This window comes from Monodon monoceros, unplaced genomic scaffold (assembly GCF_005190385.1).
Source record: "Monodon monoceros isolate NGI ecotype Baffin Bay Population unplaced genomic scaffold, NGI_Narwhal_1 Super_Scaffold_15, whole genome shotgun sequence".
Lineage (NCBI taxonomy): Eukaryota > Metazoa > Chordata > Mammalia > Artiodactyla > Monodontidae > Monodon > Monodon monoceros.
Genome location: NW_021703771.1, coordinates 22,896,184 through 22,912,618, shown reverse-complemented (window position 1 = coordinate 22,912,618; position 16,435 = coordinate 22,896,184).

Here is a 16,435-nt window from a genome sequence, read left to right as displayed (position 1 = left end):
GCTTTGAACATATCTACCAGAGACCAAAGCCCGCAGAGGAAGAATAACAGTTAATTTACTGGACCGGAGTCCATTGCAAGTGCCTGTTGTAGCCCGCAGAGGAAGAATAACAGTTAATTTACTGGACCGGAGTCCATTGCAAGTGCCTGTCGTAGGATAGTTCTTTGTCAGTTTACAACGCAGCTCTGGGATGATCACATATGGCAGTTTCAGTAGAGAAAGTAGGGTCAGGAAAGCACTCAAGCCCTGGTTCTGCCACCTCCTGGTTGCTGACCTTTGACGAGTGACTTAACCTCTGCAGAACTTAATTTCCTGATCTATAAAATGGGGGGTTGAACTAGATGATTCCCAAGGTCATCTTCTGTTATAAAATTTAATGATTCTAAGTCTCCAGCCCTCTTGGAAAGAGCACATCTGGCTATGTTTGTATGAATTGACTACACTCAGCACTTGTAATGAGCTAAAAAGGTTTCAAAGTGACACTAAGAGGGTAGCCATGATCCGAATCAATGAATTTGTTCATAGTTCATCTCCATGGAAAGAATGGAGACACAATAGGGGTCTTTAGCTATGGTAGACTGTTTGGGACCAGGCCTCAGCAAAAGAAGCTCCCACAAAGAAAGGTCAGGGCCTCAACTTCGGTGCTTAAGCTCACCTCCCCTGGAATTTCACCCACTGGATGTCCCAAGAATGCCAACTCTCCCTTCCTAAGCCTCTAATCCAACAAGGAGACAGGCTGTGACTTCGCATGTGGATGTATAGAGCTCCTGGACAGATAGAAATAAGTTCTTGCTGAAGGGATGGGTAATTACACTGGCTGGTCAGGCACTTTCAAAGCCAAAATGCTCACCTTTTGTGCCTGAGTCCGAGATAAAGGGCCTCACTCCAGAAGTCTGATACCTTCCTAAGACCTAAAATTCATCCAGAACCGCATTTATTCTTGGGTCTACATTTCTGCTCATCTTGCTCTTTAACTATGGTAACCCCAGTGTTTCTCTCCCCCTTGACTGCCTACGTTCACCCTGATTTACATCATGGACTTCTAAGTGTTGGAAACAGCACTGACACAAATATGCACACTGTACTCACAGCGGGTGGGTGTACATGGACGCACTCACACAGGTGCACACTTCCTTTTCAAAGATTTTTGTCAAAAAAAAAAATTAAGCTCCTTGGGCAACCTCAAAGTTAAAGTCTTAAAGTGTGGTATTTGCATTCACAAATACTAGTGTATTTATAGGGCATTGTACCAAGAAGATCCAAAAAATGTTTGCTTAGTTGAATTACTCTTTTTTTTAGGTTAGAGTGTCTCCCTCATTTTAAAATAATTACTCCTTATATATGTGAAATATATTCAAACTTTTTTAGAACTCTGAACTTTTCTTCTGGACTTAATAAAGAAAATAACATTGACTACCGTGAAATTTTAAATGAACCTGTTATTTTTGGAATAAGTTATCTCTGGCTGATAGATAAGCAGCTGTTATGGGTTGAATTCTGTCCTCCTTCTCCAGATTCATATGTTGAAGTCCTAACCTCCAGTCCTGAGAATGTGATCTTATCTGGAGATAGAGTCATTGCAGATGTAATTAGCTGAGATGAGGTCATAGTGGAGCAGGGTGGGCCCCTAATCCAATATGACTGGTGTCCTTATAAAAAGGGGAAATTTGGAGAACGACACATATAGGGAGAACATGATGTGAAAATGAAGGCAGAGATCAAGGTGTTGCTTCTTCAAGTCAAGGAGCAGCACAGTTTGCCAGCAAAACACCAGAAGCTAGAAGAGAGGCATGAACCAGATTCTCCCTCACAGCACTCGAAAGGAACCAACCCTGCCAACACCTCAATCTTGAACTTCTGGTCTCTAGGACGGTAAGACAATAAATTGTCTGCTGTTTAAGCCTCCATTTATAGCACTTTGTTATGTCAGCCATAGGAAACTAAAACAATAACCAAATTTGAGGATTTTCTTCTCTAGGCTTATTTCCAAATTATCTAGGCCGAATGCCTCTAACAATTTGTATAAGTCTGCTTTGTTCATTCTACTAACCACACACACACACACACACACACACACACACACACACACAGACGGCCATGTCCCTACACGGAGATAAGTGTCTGGACTCAGCCCTACTGAGAATGGTTGCTGGGAATGCCCCTGAGACCATGCCGTAATGGTAGACGTCAACAGGGGTTGTGTTTTCTTACTCTTAGTCTTGAATCAGTAAAAGATGAAGAAAAAAAGCACACTTGCGTATTCACTGGTTTAGGCCCAGTCATGATTCCTTTAAAGACGCTGCCAATAGATTTTAGTCATTCTCTGGCAAAGGTTTCTCTTCAACCACAAACACTACACATAGTTGCGGAATGAGTCACCACCTTGAGTAATCTAATTCCTTGACCAGTACATGCCTGCTGCTCACGGCACACAGTGTCCTTCCTTGTGTATTTTGTTTTGCTGTGTTCTCGGGAGCTTCTTTAATACTTTCTTAAGGGCACAGTAAAGGATTCACTCTGAATCCTCAGCTTCCTCAGCAGCCCGTGACCTGCCTAGTCATCAAGAACCAAAATGTTAAGTTTGATTACGCGTTCTCATACCTTCAGTTAAGCTAGAGGGGGCATGATTACTGCAAAAAAGCAGTAAGTGTAGGTTAAAAAAAAATTTCCCCCTCCAAACTGGAAGCCGTTTGCTAAAGAATCCAGGGGAAAAACAAAAGGGAACGAACTGAATGATGGTCCAGGGAAGATGGTGGAGTGGAGTCCACACCATGTCACCAGCCAGGTTCCCACAGAGGCTCAACTTACATCACCAAATAACACCCAAGAGTTATTTCTATCAATAAAGTTTAAAGCACATAAACCTCTGAGCTTATTTTTGCATGTTTTTTTTAAAAAAGTGCTCCTTAAAGATATTTTCCAGTCCAACATATTATAACCACAACCAGGAAATATTTTTTTCTCCAAGGCTGATAGATTGAAACATTTTGAATATTTGTAACCTGTTCTTTTAAGAAGAAGTTTTTATGAGTATCTGGTGAGCACTTTTTGAGGTTTTTTTCTCTTTCTCTTCCCATGAGTGGGTACCAATATTATGGAAATACAAATTGGAGAAATGAAACCATCAACAAAATGAAAAAGCAACCTACTGAATGGGAGAAAACATTTGCAAATTGCATATCTGGTAAGGGATTAATATTTAAGATACATAAGGAACTTACACAACTCAACAGCAAAAAATCAAATAATCCAATTTAAAAATGGACAGAAGATCTGAATAAACATTTTTCCAAAGAAGACATACAGATGGCCAACAGACACATGAAAAGATGCTCAATATCACAAATCATCAGGGAAATGCAAATCAAAACCATAATGAGATACTACCTCACACCTGTCAGTATGACTATTATCAAAAGGTCAACAAGTAACAAGTGTTTGCGAGGATGTGGAGAAAAGGGAACCCTCTTGCACTGTTGGTGGGAATGTAAATCGGTGCAGCCACTACGGAGAACAGTATGGAGGTTCCTCAAAAAGTTAAAGATAGAACTACCACACGACCCAGCAATCCCACTCCTGGGTATTTAACCAAAGAAAATGAAAACACTACCTTGAAAAGGTATCTGCACCCCCATGTTCACTGCAGCATTATTTACAATAGCCAAGACATGGAAATAATTTAAGTGTCCGTTGATGGATGAATGGATAAAGAAGATATACACACACACACATATACACATACTGGAATGTTATTCAGCCATAAAAAATAAAATCTTGTCAAAAAATAGATAAAATAAAACCTTGTCATTTGCAACAACATGAATGGACCTTGAAGGCATTATGCTAAGTGCGGTAAGTCAGAGAAAGACAAACAGCACGTGATCTCACTTATATGTGGAATCTAAACAAGCAAACAGGCAAACAAAACCAAGCTCATAGGTACAGAGCACAGACTGGTGGTTGCCAGAGTTAGGGGGTGGGAGGTGGGCAAAAATGGGTGAAGGGGGTCAAAAGATACAAACTTCCAGTTATAAAATAAATAATTCATAGGGATATAATGTACAGCATGATGACTATAGTTAATAATACTGTCTTGCATATTTGAAAGTTGCTAAGAGAATAGATCTTAAAAATTCTCATCACAAGAAAAAAAAATTCTGTAACTATGTATAGGGACAGAAGTTAACTAGACTCATGGCGGTGATCATTTCGCAATATACACAAGTATCAAGTCATTATGTTGTACACCTGAAACTAATATAACGTATGTCAATTAATTATACCTCAATTTTTTAAAAAAAGAAAGAAATTGGAGAAATAAAAGTACTTTAAATTCATTTCGACTATGCCACTCTACTCCATAACCAAATGCAGAAGGGAGAAAGACACATCTTAAGTGTATGCTGTAAATGAGGAAGCTTTCAGAACAAGCTGAAGAGTGGCTGTTTAATAGTATTATTCATAACTTATATTTGCGTGGCAATACACAACTCTCACAAAACTCACTTCACCCTCAAAACAGCCCTGAGAACTAGATATATTACCATCAAGGAAACAGAAGTTCCCAGGTTCTATGGAAGGTGGTGGAGCTAGGACTCTCAGTTTAGTGCTCTTTGTTCAGCATTCTCTAAGGCAGCTTGCCCCAGACAGGAAGCGCAGCCATCTGCCCCAGAGAATTCTCTAGTTAACCTAGGGTGAGACTCCTCTCCACCTAAGGACAGCGAAGTGAGCCACAAAACTTCTCTGAGCTTCTGTTTTCTCATCTGTAAACTAAGGACAATGCCACCCATCCCCACAAGATAAGGTGAGAGTAAAATCAAATGAGGCCAGCGAAAGAAGTTTAATAAACCATAAGTGTTACGCACATGTTATACAAATCCCTTCTCCCGTCCCGGAGCTATATCGCAGAGTGAATAAGGACGCTTATTTACTGTTTGACCTTAGGCAAGTTTCTTAATATTTCTAAGGCTCAGCTTCCTTATCGGTAAAACAAGAATACGACAAGGACCTTGCCCATGAGATTATGGTTGAAGCGTAGAGGAGATAATCCATGCCCAAGCACTCAGCACTGGTCACTGCATGGACATAGCCAGTCCTAAATAAATGTTGGCTTTCAATAGTAAAGCTGTGTTTGATCCCAGCACTTTACCAGCTCAAGTATAAGCAAACAGCCCCAAATCGTGTCTATCCAGGCTCTTTGCTCTGATGGCAGTTTCAACTCTATTCTCTCAAAAGACAGTTTTGGATGAGTTCCACTTACCCTTTGTTTTGCAAAATCAACATCTCCGGTCCACAACAAACTTTCAGCCACTGAACATGGTTTGCCCTCCTTTTATTCCTACAGCATAGGATTGGGTTGGACAATATTTACCCCATCCTGATAGGCAGGGAACAAAACCGACGCACTCCTCACCTTGGTGTTCCTCCCCAAAGAGGGGCAGTGCGACAGTGTTACTTCAAAAGTTATTTGCTGAAATTGGGTTATTTGTAGTGAGGTGGATGGACCTAGAGTCTGTCATACAGAGTGAAGTAAGTCAGAAAGAGAAAAACAAATACCGTATGCTAACACATATATATGGAATCTAAAAAAAAAAAAAAAAAAAAGGTTCTGAAGAACCTAGGGGCAGGACAGGAATAAAGATGCAGACGTAGAGAATGGACTTGAGGACACGGGGAGGGGAAAGGGTGGGCTGGGACGAAGTGAGAGACTGGCGTGGACATATATACACTACCAAGTGTAAAACAGATAGCTAATGGGAAGCAGCCGCATAGCACAGGGAGATCAGCTCGGTGCTTTGTGACTACCTAGAGGGGTGGGGTAGGGAGGGTGGGAGGGAGACTCAAGAGGGAGGAGATATGGGGGTATACGTATATGTATAGCTGATTCCCTTTGTCATAAAGCAGAAACTAACATAACATTGTAAAGCAATTATACTCCAATAAAGATGTTAAAAAAAAGTTATTTGGCAGTTACGGAGCCAAGTTTTATGAAACACAGAGGAGAATAAATTATTTTATGTACTAACTCGGAAAAGTCAACCCTAGCTGTCAGTGAGTAAAGGAATGTAAAAAGCAGCAAAGCACCTGACATATAATTGGCACATAAGACAAGCTGCGCTAGAAGAGAAAAAGTAACAAGGTGTCTTCCGGATTGGATTGATGTCTGATCATGGCTTTGAAGAATGTTTTAACAGGAAAAGAAGAATAAACACCAGCACAAACTAATCTTAAAATCTCATTCGTCTCTGGCTAGGAACACTACTTCTTAATTTAATCAGGTAACTACATTTTTCTGTAACTTAGATCATCTGAATATATATATATCTATCTTTACGCATTGCCTGTGGGTCATATAAATTACACATATCAACACTCACATGAATGGAAGCCGTTTACCTGTGCTCAGATACGATGGCGGCGTGTGGGCCGTTTCCTCAGACTTGCTTTCAGGGAACGTTGAAACCCTGAGATGTCCCAGTGATTTTCAGAGGAGAGAAACTGAAACTCAGGAACTAGATGCAGACAGAGACATCCTGAAATCCTTGCCATTTCCTTGTTCCTGAGCATTTCAGAAGTAAACGTGTTCATCCTCAAACATTTCATTTTCCTCTTAATTCTTCCCTTTGGGTGGTCTTACAGGGTCTGTGTTTCGTATCTTAGACTTCCTACCTTGTCTGCTTTGTTTTCTTCAGAACTTCAGCATTTGAACATGTGACTCGCTATCTTATGGAAACTCGATTCAGTCCGTGAACATTTATTAAGTGCCTGCTACCTAAAAGGCAGGTACAGGACACTGATGTTGATACTGTAAACCCCCAGACATCTGCAAACAATATCAAGGTACCAAGCTCTGAAGATGGGAATTTGAAGAAAGCCTAGCTCTTGCACTCTAATATGTAGACAAGCGAGAGACGGAGGGAGAGAAATAATTACAACACAACGTGAAAAGTGCAAAACAACCAGCCGTTCTGTGGGTTTCCCCCCTTTTCTGACCTTCCTGCTGAAATTTGTGAATGGTCGTGGTGGCGATGTCCAGGCTCCTCCTGGAGAAATGGGATGCTCGAGCTCCAGCCCCAGAGTAGAACCCGGCAATGGATGGAAATCCAACCCATTCACGAGGCACCCCCATCTCCCCATATTCCCACAGAGCACATATTTTTTCTTTCTCATAAGAGCCGTAGATTTTTCCTATAGCTCTGGAAAGAGCCTTTCACTGGGGCCTCCTACCCTTCCCTCAATTCCCGCTCTAGTCTCGTTTTTTTCTCCCTGCCCCCCACATCTCTAGGTGTCTGTGACTTCCTTCCTGTTCCATTGTTCCAATGCTGTCATCCCCTCATCACGCGGGGCCTCCCCCAAATGACATCGTGGAAACGGCCGGCTCCCTGGAACACAAGAAAGTATGTCTTTTGCACCGTGGGTAGTTACAGTATGTTACACTGAAAGAGTCTGACACTATCCTGTTTACATGTTGTATTTTTAAACTGAAAGCAAGCATGTATAGATAAAAGATTTCTCTTTCTAAGACAATCAAAGTGAAATTTGAAGAAAACCCATAAGGAGCCTTTACCTTTCTACACTCATGAATTTGACCCAAATGAAAGCATGAGGAAAAGAAAATTATATAATTGTGAGAACTTCCTCTCTGTTTCAAGATCTATACATTCCTGGAGAAATCAAGAAACAGAGAGACATGCAGGAGGCAGGCTGAGCCAGGGGTGAGCATTTCTCTCTGTGGCGGCCCCTCAGGGGCTGTGGCTTTGGATGCCTCGTCTCTAACTGGGTGAGACAAGAATGCCATTGTTGCAGCTCTCACCACAGTTCTGGGAATGAAGAATAGCAACGTTCCTTATTTTTACATCCCAATATAATCTCTTTATCCAAGGCCTACGTTTCAGAAGGTCTCAATTTGATATGTGGATCTTGGAAAACCCCGTCCAGAAATCAGGAAGACAGCCGGGGGCGCCCAGGAGGTTGAGGCGTGCTCCCGTCTGTGTGGCTGTGAGGATGCTCTGACCCGTGGCCCGAGGCCAGGTGGTCGGGTTCCTCCCCCCACACTCCAGACAAGCTAGGAGGCAGTGCTGCGGCTCCAGGCCTGCTGGGGCTGAGCCCAGACTCTAGAACCTAACGGACGGCAGGCAAACCCCGGCTCCATCACTTACAATGTGATTTTGAGCTGGTTACTAAACTTCTCTGTGCCTCAGTTTCCTCCCTGTGAAATGGGGAAAACAAAAGAACCTCATGGGGTCCTCATGGGGGTAAAGTGAGTTAGTATTTATGGGGTTCCCAGAGCTGTGTTGGACATGTAGTAAACACTACACGCATGTTTACCAGTAAGATGCCCAAGACTCCAGGGGAAATCCAATTAATGGTAAAATGGTCTCCTTTATCTGTACATAAACTATGAAATACCAGCACTCGATACACTTACATCTCAAGTCACATAATGCCAGATTCTAAAGACAGGTTTTTAAAAAGGCATAATTCCTCGTAATACTGCAACCAACAAATAAAACAGAGGTAGCAACACAATATAGAGGATACCGCTGAGCCATTTCAAGGCAAAAGAGGCATCTACCCAACAGGAATAGGGTTGTGCCCTTGCCCTTGTGCATACATGCCCTTCAGGACTCAGGTGTGTATGTGCTTCCAAAAAAATGACCCCACTGAGATGGGCAGACTTTCTCCCCAGATCCCTGGGTTCAGAGAAACCCACAGTTCACTAAGGCAGTTTGCTCAGCTCTAATTAGGAATCTGATTGCTGGTTGGCCTTGCACAAAGGACTTTTAATTAGGGCTGAGAACGCTTAGAAAAATCCACTTGGCAAGTCGACTCCTTCCCTCTATCTCTTTTTTAACATCTTGCCAAGATAATAAGGAAAGGGAGAGCTTAATTACAGCTGGTGTATATATCTTTAAGAAAAAAAATACATTAAGTGCTTTAAAATAGGCTCTCTTGGCTCTGTGATCACAAGGATTTTACTCACTTCTTATCCCTGATTGGTCCCATTCTCAGTTACAGATGAATCAGACACATTTTGAGCAGCTTTAAGATTTGCTTTTCATCCAAAGCCAAGTAGGCAAATGGCAGTGAATTCACAAGCTTTTCCAAATGATCTCATAGGTTCCTCCGGCTCCCCTGTGGGGACCGTTTGACCTCTGCAGTGCTGTTATCTTAAACACCCCCGGACTGCTTGTGTCTCAGGGGGAGGCTGCCACGTAGGACTGGGCGAGGCACTCCACTTTCTAGAAGGCGAGTTTCAGTACCTTAATGTGTGCATGTGGTAGCCGCGAATTGTAAAAGAAAATAAGCACAGAGAAGACCCTCAGCCAGAAATTTGGGCCTGGAGGAGATGGGGTGGACACACAGCCTTGGAGATGGATGCTGTCCTGAAATCAGCATTTCTCAATGCATTGGTAGAGCCACCCTCTCATTAAGTCTCCCAGCCTGAAAACAGGTGACCCACGCTCCCCTTCAATCCATTGGAACCTGGCCCTGGCAGCCAGTGACTTTCTAATTATTTATGTGAGATATCTGACAGTGCAGAGTGCCTGAACCGGTGTAATATATGCGCAGGGAGACTCTGTGAACCTCAAATCAGCCCCTCAGATGCGTGAGATTTCCCGACTGAAGTTCACGTTTACCGCTCCTTTAATCTCTCTCCTTTTTTTTTTTTTTTTTTTTAACAAGCCTTTGTGCCTCGGTGCTAAGGATCCCTTTCATCTAATCTCAGGCACCTGAAGCTCTGCTATTGAATTACATTTCTTCACTTATATTTACGTTTGATGCAAAAATAAGAAAGCGGGTAGAAGCATAAGATGCTGTCACGTACGTCTGAAAGGGATCTGTCGATCATCCCGGAGCCCCATCCAGCTCTTTCACACTTTTTCTATGAGATGCTTCTGTGCAGACTCTTGACTTTGGCTCCGTGGAATGATCTTAAAATTCAGGCACATCCCTCTCTGCTGAGCTTGTGTGGCTCTTGGTCAATAGGGATTTTAAACTCTTCTTCCTTTTGACTGAGACAACTGGTGAGGGGTGGAGGGTTTCCCAAGCCCTAGAAATATGTGCCGGCTACCCGAGTGCCTTCCAATACAGACATCTTTCTAAGGTCGCCCTGGTTCTGCAGTGGCAGCCGCGACATATACATTTCATGATTTTATGGCAAAATGTCATGGACTAAAAACTCCTTAATATCAAAGAAGGTATTGGAGGGGGAGCAGCTTTCTAATTCAAGCCAGGTGAACTTCTAAGATATGGGGCTGATTTATGCCTCTCCAGGACATTGCTGTTACCCCATCTTAAAAGAGAGATCAGACATGAATTTATCACCATTAGGTTCTTCCTGCTTTTAAAAATAATCAGGTTTCTGTGTTACCTTCCTTCTCAACTGCCAAGAACATGCTCCAGAGCTTAGCATTAGCTCTTCTGATGAGTTGGAGAGGAAAGTGTCATTATCCTTGTTTTACAGATGGAGAAATCTGAGGCTCAGGGGGACTGTTTTGCCTAAGGTGAAAGTATTGTTTTAATACTAGACTTTTATTCTTATCTCTTCAAATTTCTTCCTGAGGGTGGTAATGAGCTTGGAGGATTCATCAGGACTAAACCTTGTCTGAAGACTTGTTTATAAAATTATTTCAATAAAATCCACAATCAGATTGGCTGGGGTGTGTCTTCAAACCGAGCGGCTTACCTAATGAGCATACTCATCAGGGCGGCAAAATCTCTCCTTACCAGCCGGCTGCTTCTCCCACGTTTTATCAAGGTGGGCGGAGGAGGGGGCCTGGTGTAAATTTATTAGTAATAAAGACCAGAGCCCTAGGAGCTTTTATATGAGAATCTGGTTTCTTTTTCATTTCTTTAATTATTTAAAAAGTTAGGTTGGAAAATGTTTGTGGAGCAGCTAATAATGTGACTTCAGATAGGGATGGGTTGGCAGGTCCCACTCATTAGCTCTGAAACAGCTTCGGTGAGTTGCTGTCTCCTAATTCCCCTTCCTTGTGGTTGTGCTATTTGCCCCTCTGATTCCTATCTGCCTCCCCAATTCAACTCACACGCTTAAGCTACGTATACAAAAGACTGAATTTTCAAAGTAAAAAGGAACCCAGAAGGAGGATTTTTATGTTTCAGAGCCCAGGGTTTCCAAATATTCATGGGTCTGGGAGCCACCATGGATGCCTGTTGGTTAGGAGTTTGTCTTCCATATTTTCCATATTTGTGATGTTTTGAAACATAGGTTCTTTGGTTATTTACAACAGGACAGCACCACTGAAGACAGTAAGCCAAACTGTGGACGATTGTGGGGCTAGGTTGTCAAAAGTGCCCTCACCCCAAGGTGGGAAAGTACTCCTCAGTCCTAAAGATCCACCATTGCCCGAAATATCTCTTTTTGTGGTTTATCCATGTTTTAGCATGTTATAATAGCACATATTTATTTCATTTTAATATTTAATTCATTTTTATTGATGAATTCCTTAGTTAGATGTATCTAATTTTTTTTATCTGTTCAACAGTTGATGGACATTTGGATTGTTTCCAGTTTGGGGCTATTATGAATAATGCTATGATGAATAGCTGCATACAAGTCTTTGTGTGGATATATGTTTCATTTCTCTTGGTGGGTTCTACGAGTAAAATAGACGGTCCTCTTTTTAAATGTCCATCAACTGGTGAGTGGATAAACATAATTTAGCAGATTTCAAACTTACTTATGTTCCCAAATGGTTTAATATAACAGAAATCACATGCTTTCTAAAACTTCGAAAGATTTCTTGGTAAGCCACCAGGACCTGGAGAGGTTTTGAAAGGACTTTTGTTTGATAACTTTGTCAATTCCTTCTCAAAGTTATTGGGTTTTTTCATATATATAATTTATTTAATGAATTTTAGCAATTTCCCCCAGAAATCATCCATTTATTAATACTTTCACATGTATTAACATACAACATTATCTTATTCCATTTAATCTCCTTGCAGTAAGTTCATATCCATTTTCTATTTCTAATATTATTTGTTTGTATTTCCCTTTTTTCTGGGTTCAAATGGGTGAAAAGTATTTCCATTTTGTTAACCTTTAAAAATAGTAAAACACTTGATCAATTATACTTTATTTTCTAGTTTTAAATTTCTGTATTTATCTTTCTTGTCTATTTCTGCTTATTTGGATTTGTTTTTTTCTTCTATTTCTAATTTTTTTAGTCATATGATTAGTTTTTAAACTTTCATTATTTCTGGTTTAATATTGATAGTATTTGAGACCCTAAGCATACTTCCTGGTACTGACCTGGCCACATTCCATGAATGCCTCTTTATAATTTTCAAAGCTTTCTAAGTAACTTGCAATTATAGTTTTGATTTTCTTCTTTTATGAGATCCTTATAAAGAATTATTTACGTTTCTAAGTGGTTGAGAGTTCAGATTTTTTATTCTTATTTAAACTTGTGCAGGTTTTTCTATCTAAAAGATAAAAGTTTTCTTTGTGGTCTTATGAATTGTTTTGCTCAGGGTTTCATATAATACTTTTTAAAAAGGCCCATTTTTGTTAGGGACCAAAATTCAATATTGGCCTATAAATCAACTTTAATAATTGCAGTATTTCAGACTTTGGTGTCCTCTTTTTTGGTTGTCAAAATCTGGTACTTAGGTTTCCTAAAGACAACTGTTTTACTGTCAATTTTTGTTTTTTAATGTTTAATGCTGTGCTTTCATCACATGACTTTTATCACTGTAATATTTTCATTCTGCATTATACCTTTTATCAATATAAAATGCCAAATCGATCCTTTATCCCAAGGAATGCTTTATGATGAATCCTACTTTGTCTAATTATTACTGCCATTCATCTTTTTATTTGCATCTCCTTGATAAACATTTGGCTACTGTTTTATTCTTTTAACTATTTAGAATTAATTTTAACACTTACTGGTATTTTTCCTGATTTCCAAGTGAATTCATGTTCATTGCAGAAACAGTGGCAACTATAGAAAAACACAGACACACAAAATCATCCAGTATCCAGAGTCTTCTCTTTTTCCACCCTCTTCTTTTAAATTTTTCTTTGATATGTTCAAAGAAAGCAGAAGAGCCTACATCGGGGCCTACAGGTCACAGGCCAATTAAACCAGAAACCGGATCCTTCCACAGTCCAGAGCATGGAGAGACAAAGTTATCAGGAAACCAGCTCTCGTTTCTGCTTCACTTCTTGAAATTCAAAAACAGCAAATCACATTCCTCTCTTGTCTACTGTGGGAGTGGAGAAATAAAGTGATTAGATTGCCTAGGATTCAAAGCAAGAATGACGTGAATCTGCTGCAGTCAGGAGGGGAAGCCAGGCAGCTCCCTTGTGTCAGGAGTTCAGAGAAGGTGATTCCAGCGGGTGCCTCTGAGAAGCAAAAGCTTGGCTTCAGCATTGGGCCTGGAGCGTGGGTCGGTGTATACATGTGTTATTGTGTATTTGTGTGTGTGTCGTGTGTATGTTGTGTTTTCTTGTGGTGTGTATGTTCTGTGTGCATTGCTGTTTGTGTGTGTTGTTGGTGTGGGTGCTTTGTATTTGTTTGTGTGTTCTTGCTGGGTGTATGTGTTTTGTGTGTTTGCATGTGTGTATTGTTTGTGCTGTGTTGTTTTTTTGGGGGGTGCACAGTAGCAGAAAGAGTTTGGCAGTCCAGAGGCCCTGCTGGGGCTAAGCAGATAGGCAGCACAGCTGAGTCATTTTCTTCTAGAGGTCAAGAAACTCTGGGTCTGGGACGTCCCTGGTGGCGCAGTGGTTAAGAATCCGCTTGCCAACACAGGGGACACGGGTTCGAGCCCTGGTCCTGGAAGATCCCACATGCCACGGAGCAACCAAGCCCATGCGCCACAACTACCGAGCCCGCATGCCACAACTACTGAAGCCCGTGCGCCTACAGCCCATGCTCCGCAACAAGAGAAGCCACCGCAGCGAGAAGCCCATGCTCCACAGGGAAGACCCCACTCACTCAACTAGAGAAAGCCCACATGCAGCAACCAAGACCCAACACAGCCGAAAATGAATAAATAAATAAATAATTTTTTTTAAAAAAGTAAGCTTTAAAAAAAAAGAGTTTGATAGTTTCTGGCCTTACATTTAGGTCTTTAATCCATTTTGAGCTTATTTTTGTGTATGGTGTTAGGGAGTGATCTAATCTCATACTTTTACGTGTACCTGTGCAGTTTTCCCAGCACCACTTATTGAAGAGGCTGTCCTTTCTCCACTGTACATTCTTGCCTCCGTTATCAAAGATAAGGTGACCATATGTGTGTGGGTTTATCTCTGGGCTTTCTATCCTGTTCCATTGATCTATCTTTCTGTTTTTGTGCCAGTACCATACTGATTACTGTAGCTTTGTAGTATAGTCTGAAGTCAGGGAGCCTGATTCCTCCAGCTCCGTTTTTCGTTCTCAAGATTGCTTTGGCTATTCGGGGTCTTTTGTGTTTCCATACAAATTGTGAAATTTTTTGTTCTAGTTCTGTGAAAAATGCCAGTGGTATTTGGGATTGCATTGAATCTGTAGATTGCTTTGGGTAGTAGAGTCACTTTCACAATGTTGATTCTTCCAATCCAAGAACATGGTATATCTCTCCATCTATTTGTATCATCTTTAATTTCTTTCATCAGTGTCTTATAATTTTCTGCATACAGGTCTTCTGTCTCCTTAGGTAGGTTTATTCCTAGATATTTTATTCTTTTTGTTGCAATGGTAAATGGCAGTGTTTTCTTGATTTCATTTTCAGATTTTTCATCATTAGTGTATAGGAATGCCAGAGATTTCTGTGCATTAATTTTGTATCCTGCTACTTTACCAAATTCATTGATTAGCTCTGGTAGTTTTCTGGTAGCATCTTTAGGATTCTCTATGTATAGTATCATGTCATGTGCAAACAGTGACAGCTTTACTTCTTCTTCTCCGATTTGGATTCCTTTTATTTCCTTTTCTTCTCTGATTGCTGTGGCTAAAACTTCCAAAACTATGTTGAATAAGAGTGGTGAGAATGGGCAACCTTGTCTTGTTCCTGATCTTAGTGGAAATGCTTTCAGTTCTTCACCATTGAGGATGATGTTGGCTGTGGGTTTGTCATATATGGCCTTTATTATGTTGAGGAAAGTTTCCTCTATGCCTACTTTCTGCAGGGTTTTTATCATAAATGGGTGTTGAATTTTGTCGAAAGCTTTCTCTGCATCTATTGAGATGATCATATGGTTTTTCTCCTTCAATTTGTTAATATGGTGTATCACGTTGATTGATTTGCGTATATTGAAGAATCCTTGCATTCCTGTAAGGCCAGAAACTATCAAACTCTTAGAGGAAAACATAGGCAGAACACTCTATGACATAAATCACAGCAAGATCCTTTTTGACCCACCTCCTAGAGAAATGGAAATAAAAATAAACAAATGGGACCTAATGAAACCTCAAAGCTTTTGCACAGCAAAGGAAACCATAAACAATACCAAAAGACAACCCTCAGAATGGGAGAAAATATTTGCAAATGAAGCAACTGACAAAGGATTAATCTCCAAAATTTATAAGCAGCTCATGCAGCTCAATAACAAAAAAACAAACAACCCAATCCAAAAATGGGCAGAAGACCTAAATAGACATTTCTCCAAAGAAGATATACAGACTGCCAACAAACACATGAAAGAACGCTCAACATCATTAATCATTAGAGAAATGCAAATCAAAACTACAATGAGATATCATCTCACACCAGTCAGAACGGCCATCATCAAAAAATCTAGAAACGATAAATGCTGGAGAGGGTGTGGAGAAAAGGGAACCCTCTTGCACTGCTGGTGGGAATGTGAATTGGTACAGCCACTATGGAGAACAGTATGGAGGTTCCTTAAAAAACTACAAATAGAACTACCATATGACCCAGCAATCCCACTACTGGGCATATACCCTGAGAAAACCATAATTCAGAAAGACTCATGTACCAAAATGTTAATTGCAGCTCTATTTACAATAGCCCGGAGATGGAAACAACCTAAGCGTCCATCATCGGATGAATGGATAAAGAAGATGTGGCACATATATACAATGGAATATTACTCAGCCATATAAAGAAATGAAATTGAGCTATTTGTAATGAGGTGGATGGACCTAGAGTCTGTCATACAGAGTGAAGTTAAGTCAGAAAGAGAAAGGCAAATACCGTATGCTAACACATATATATGGAATTTAAGAAAAAAAAATGTCATGAAGAACTTAGGGGTAAGACAGCAATAAAGACACAGACCTACTAGAGAATGGACTTGAGGATATGGGGAGGGGGAAGGGGAAGCTGTGACAAAGTGAGAAAGTGGCATGGACATATATACACTACCAAACGTAAGGTAGATAGCTAGTGGGAAGCAGCTGCATAGCACAGGAAGATCAGCTCGGTGCTTTGTGACCACCTAGAGGGGTGGGATAGGGAG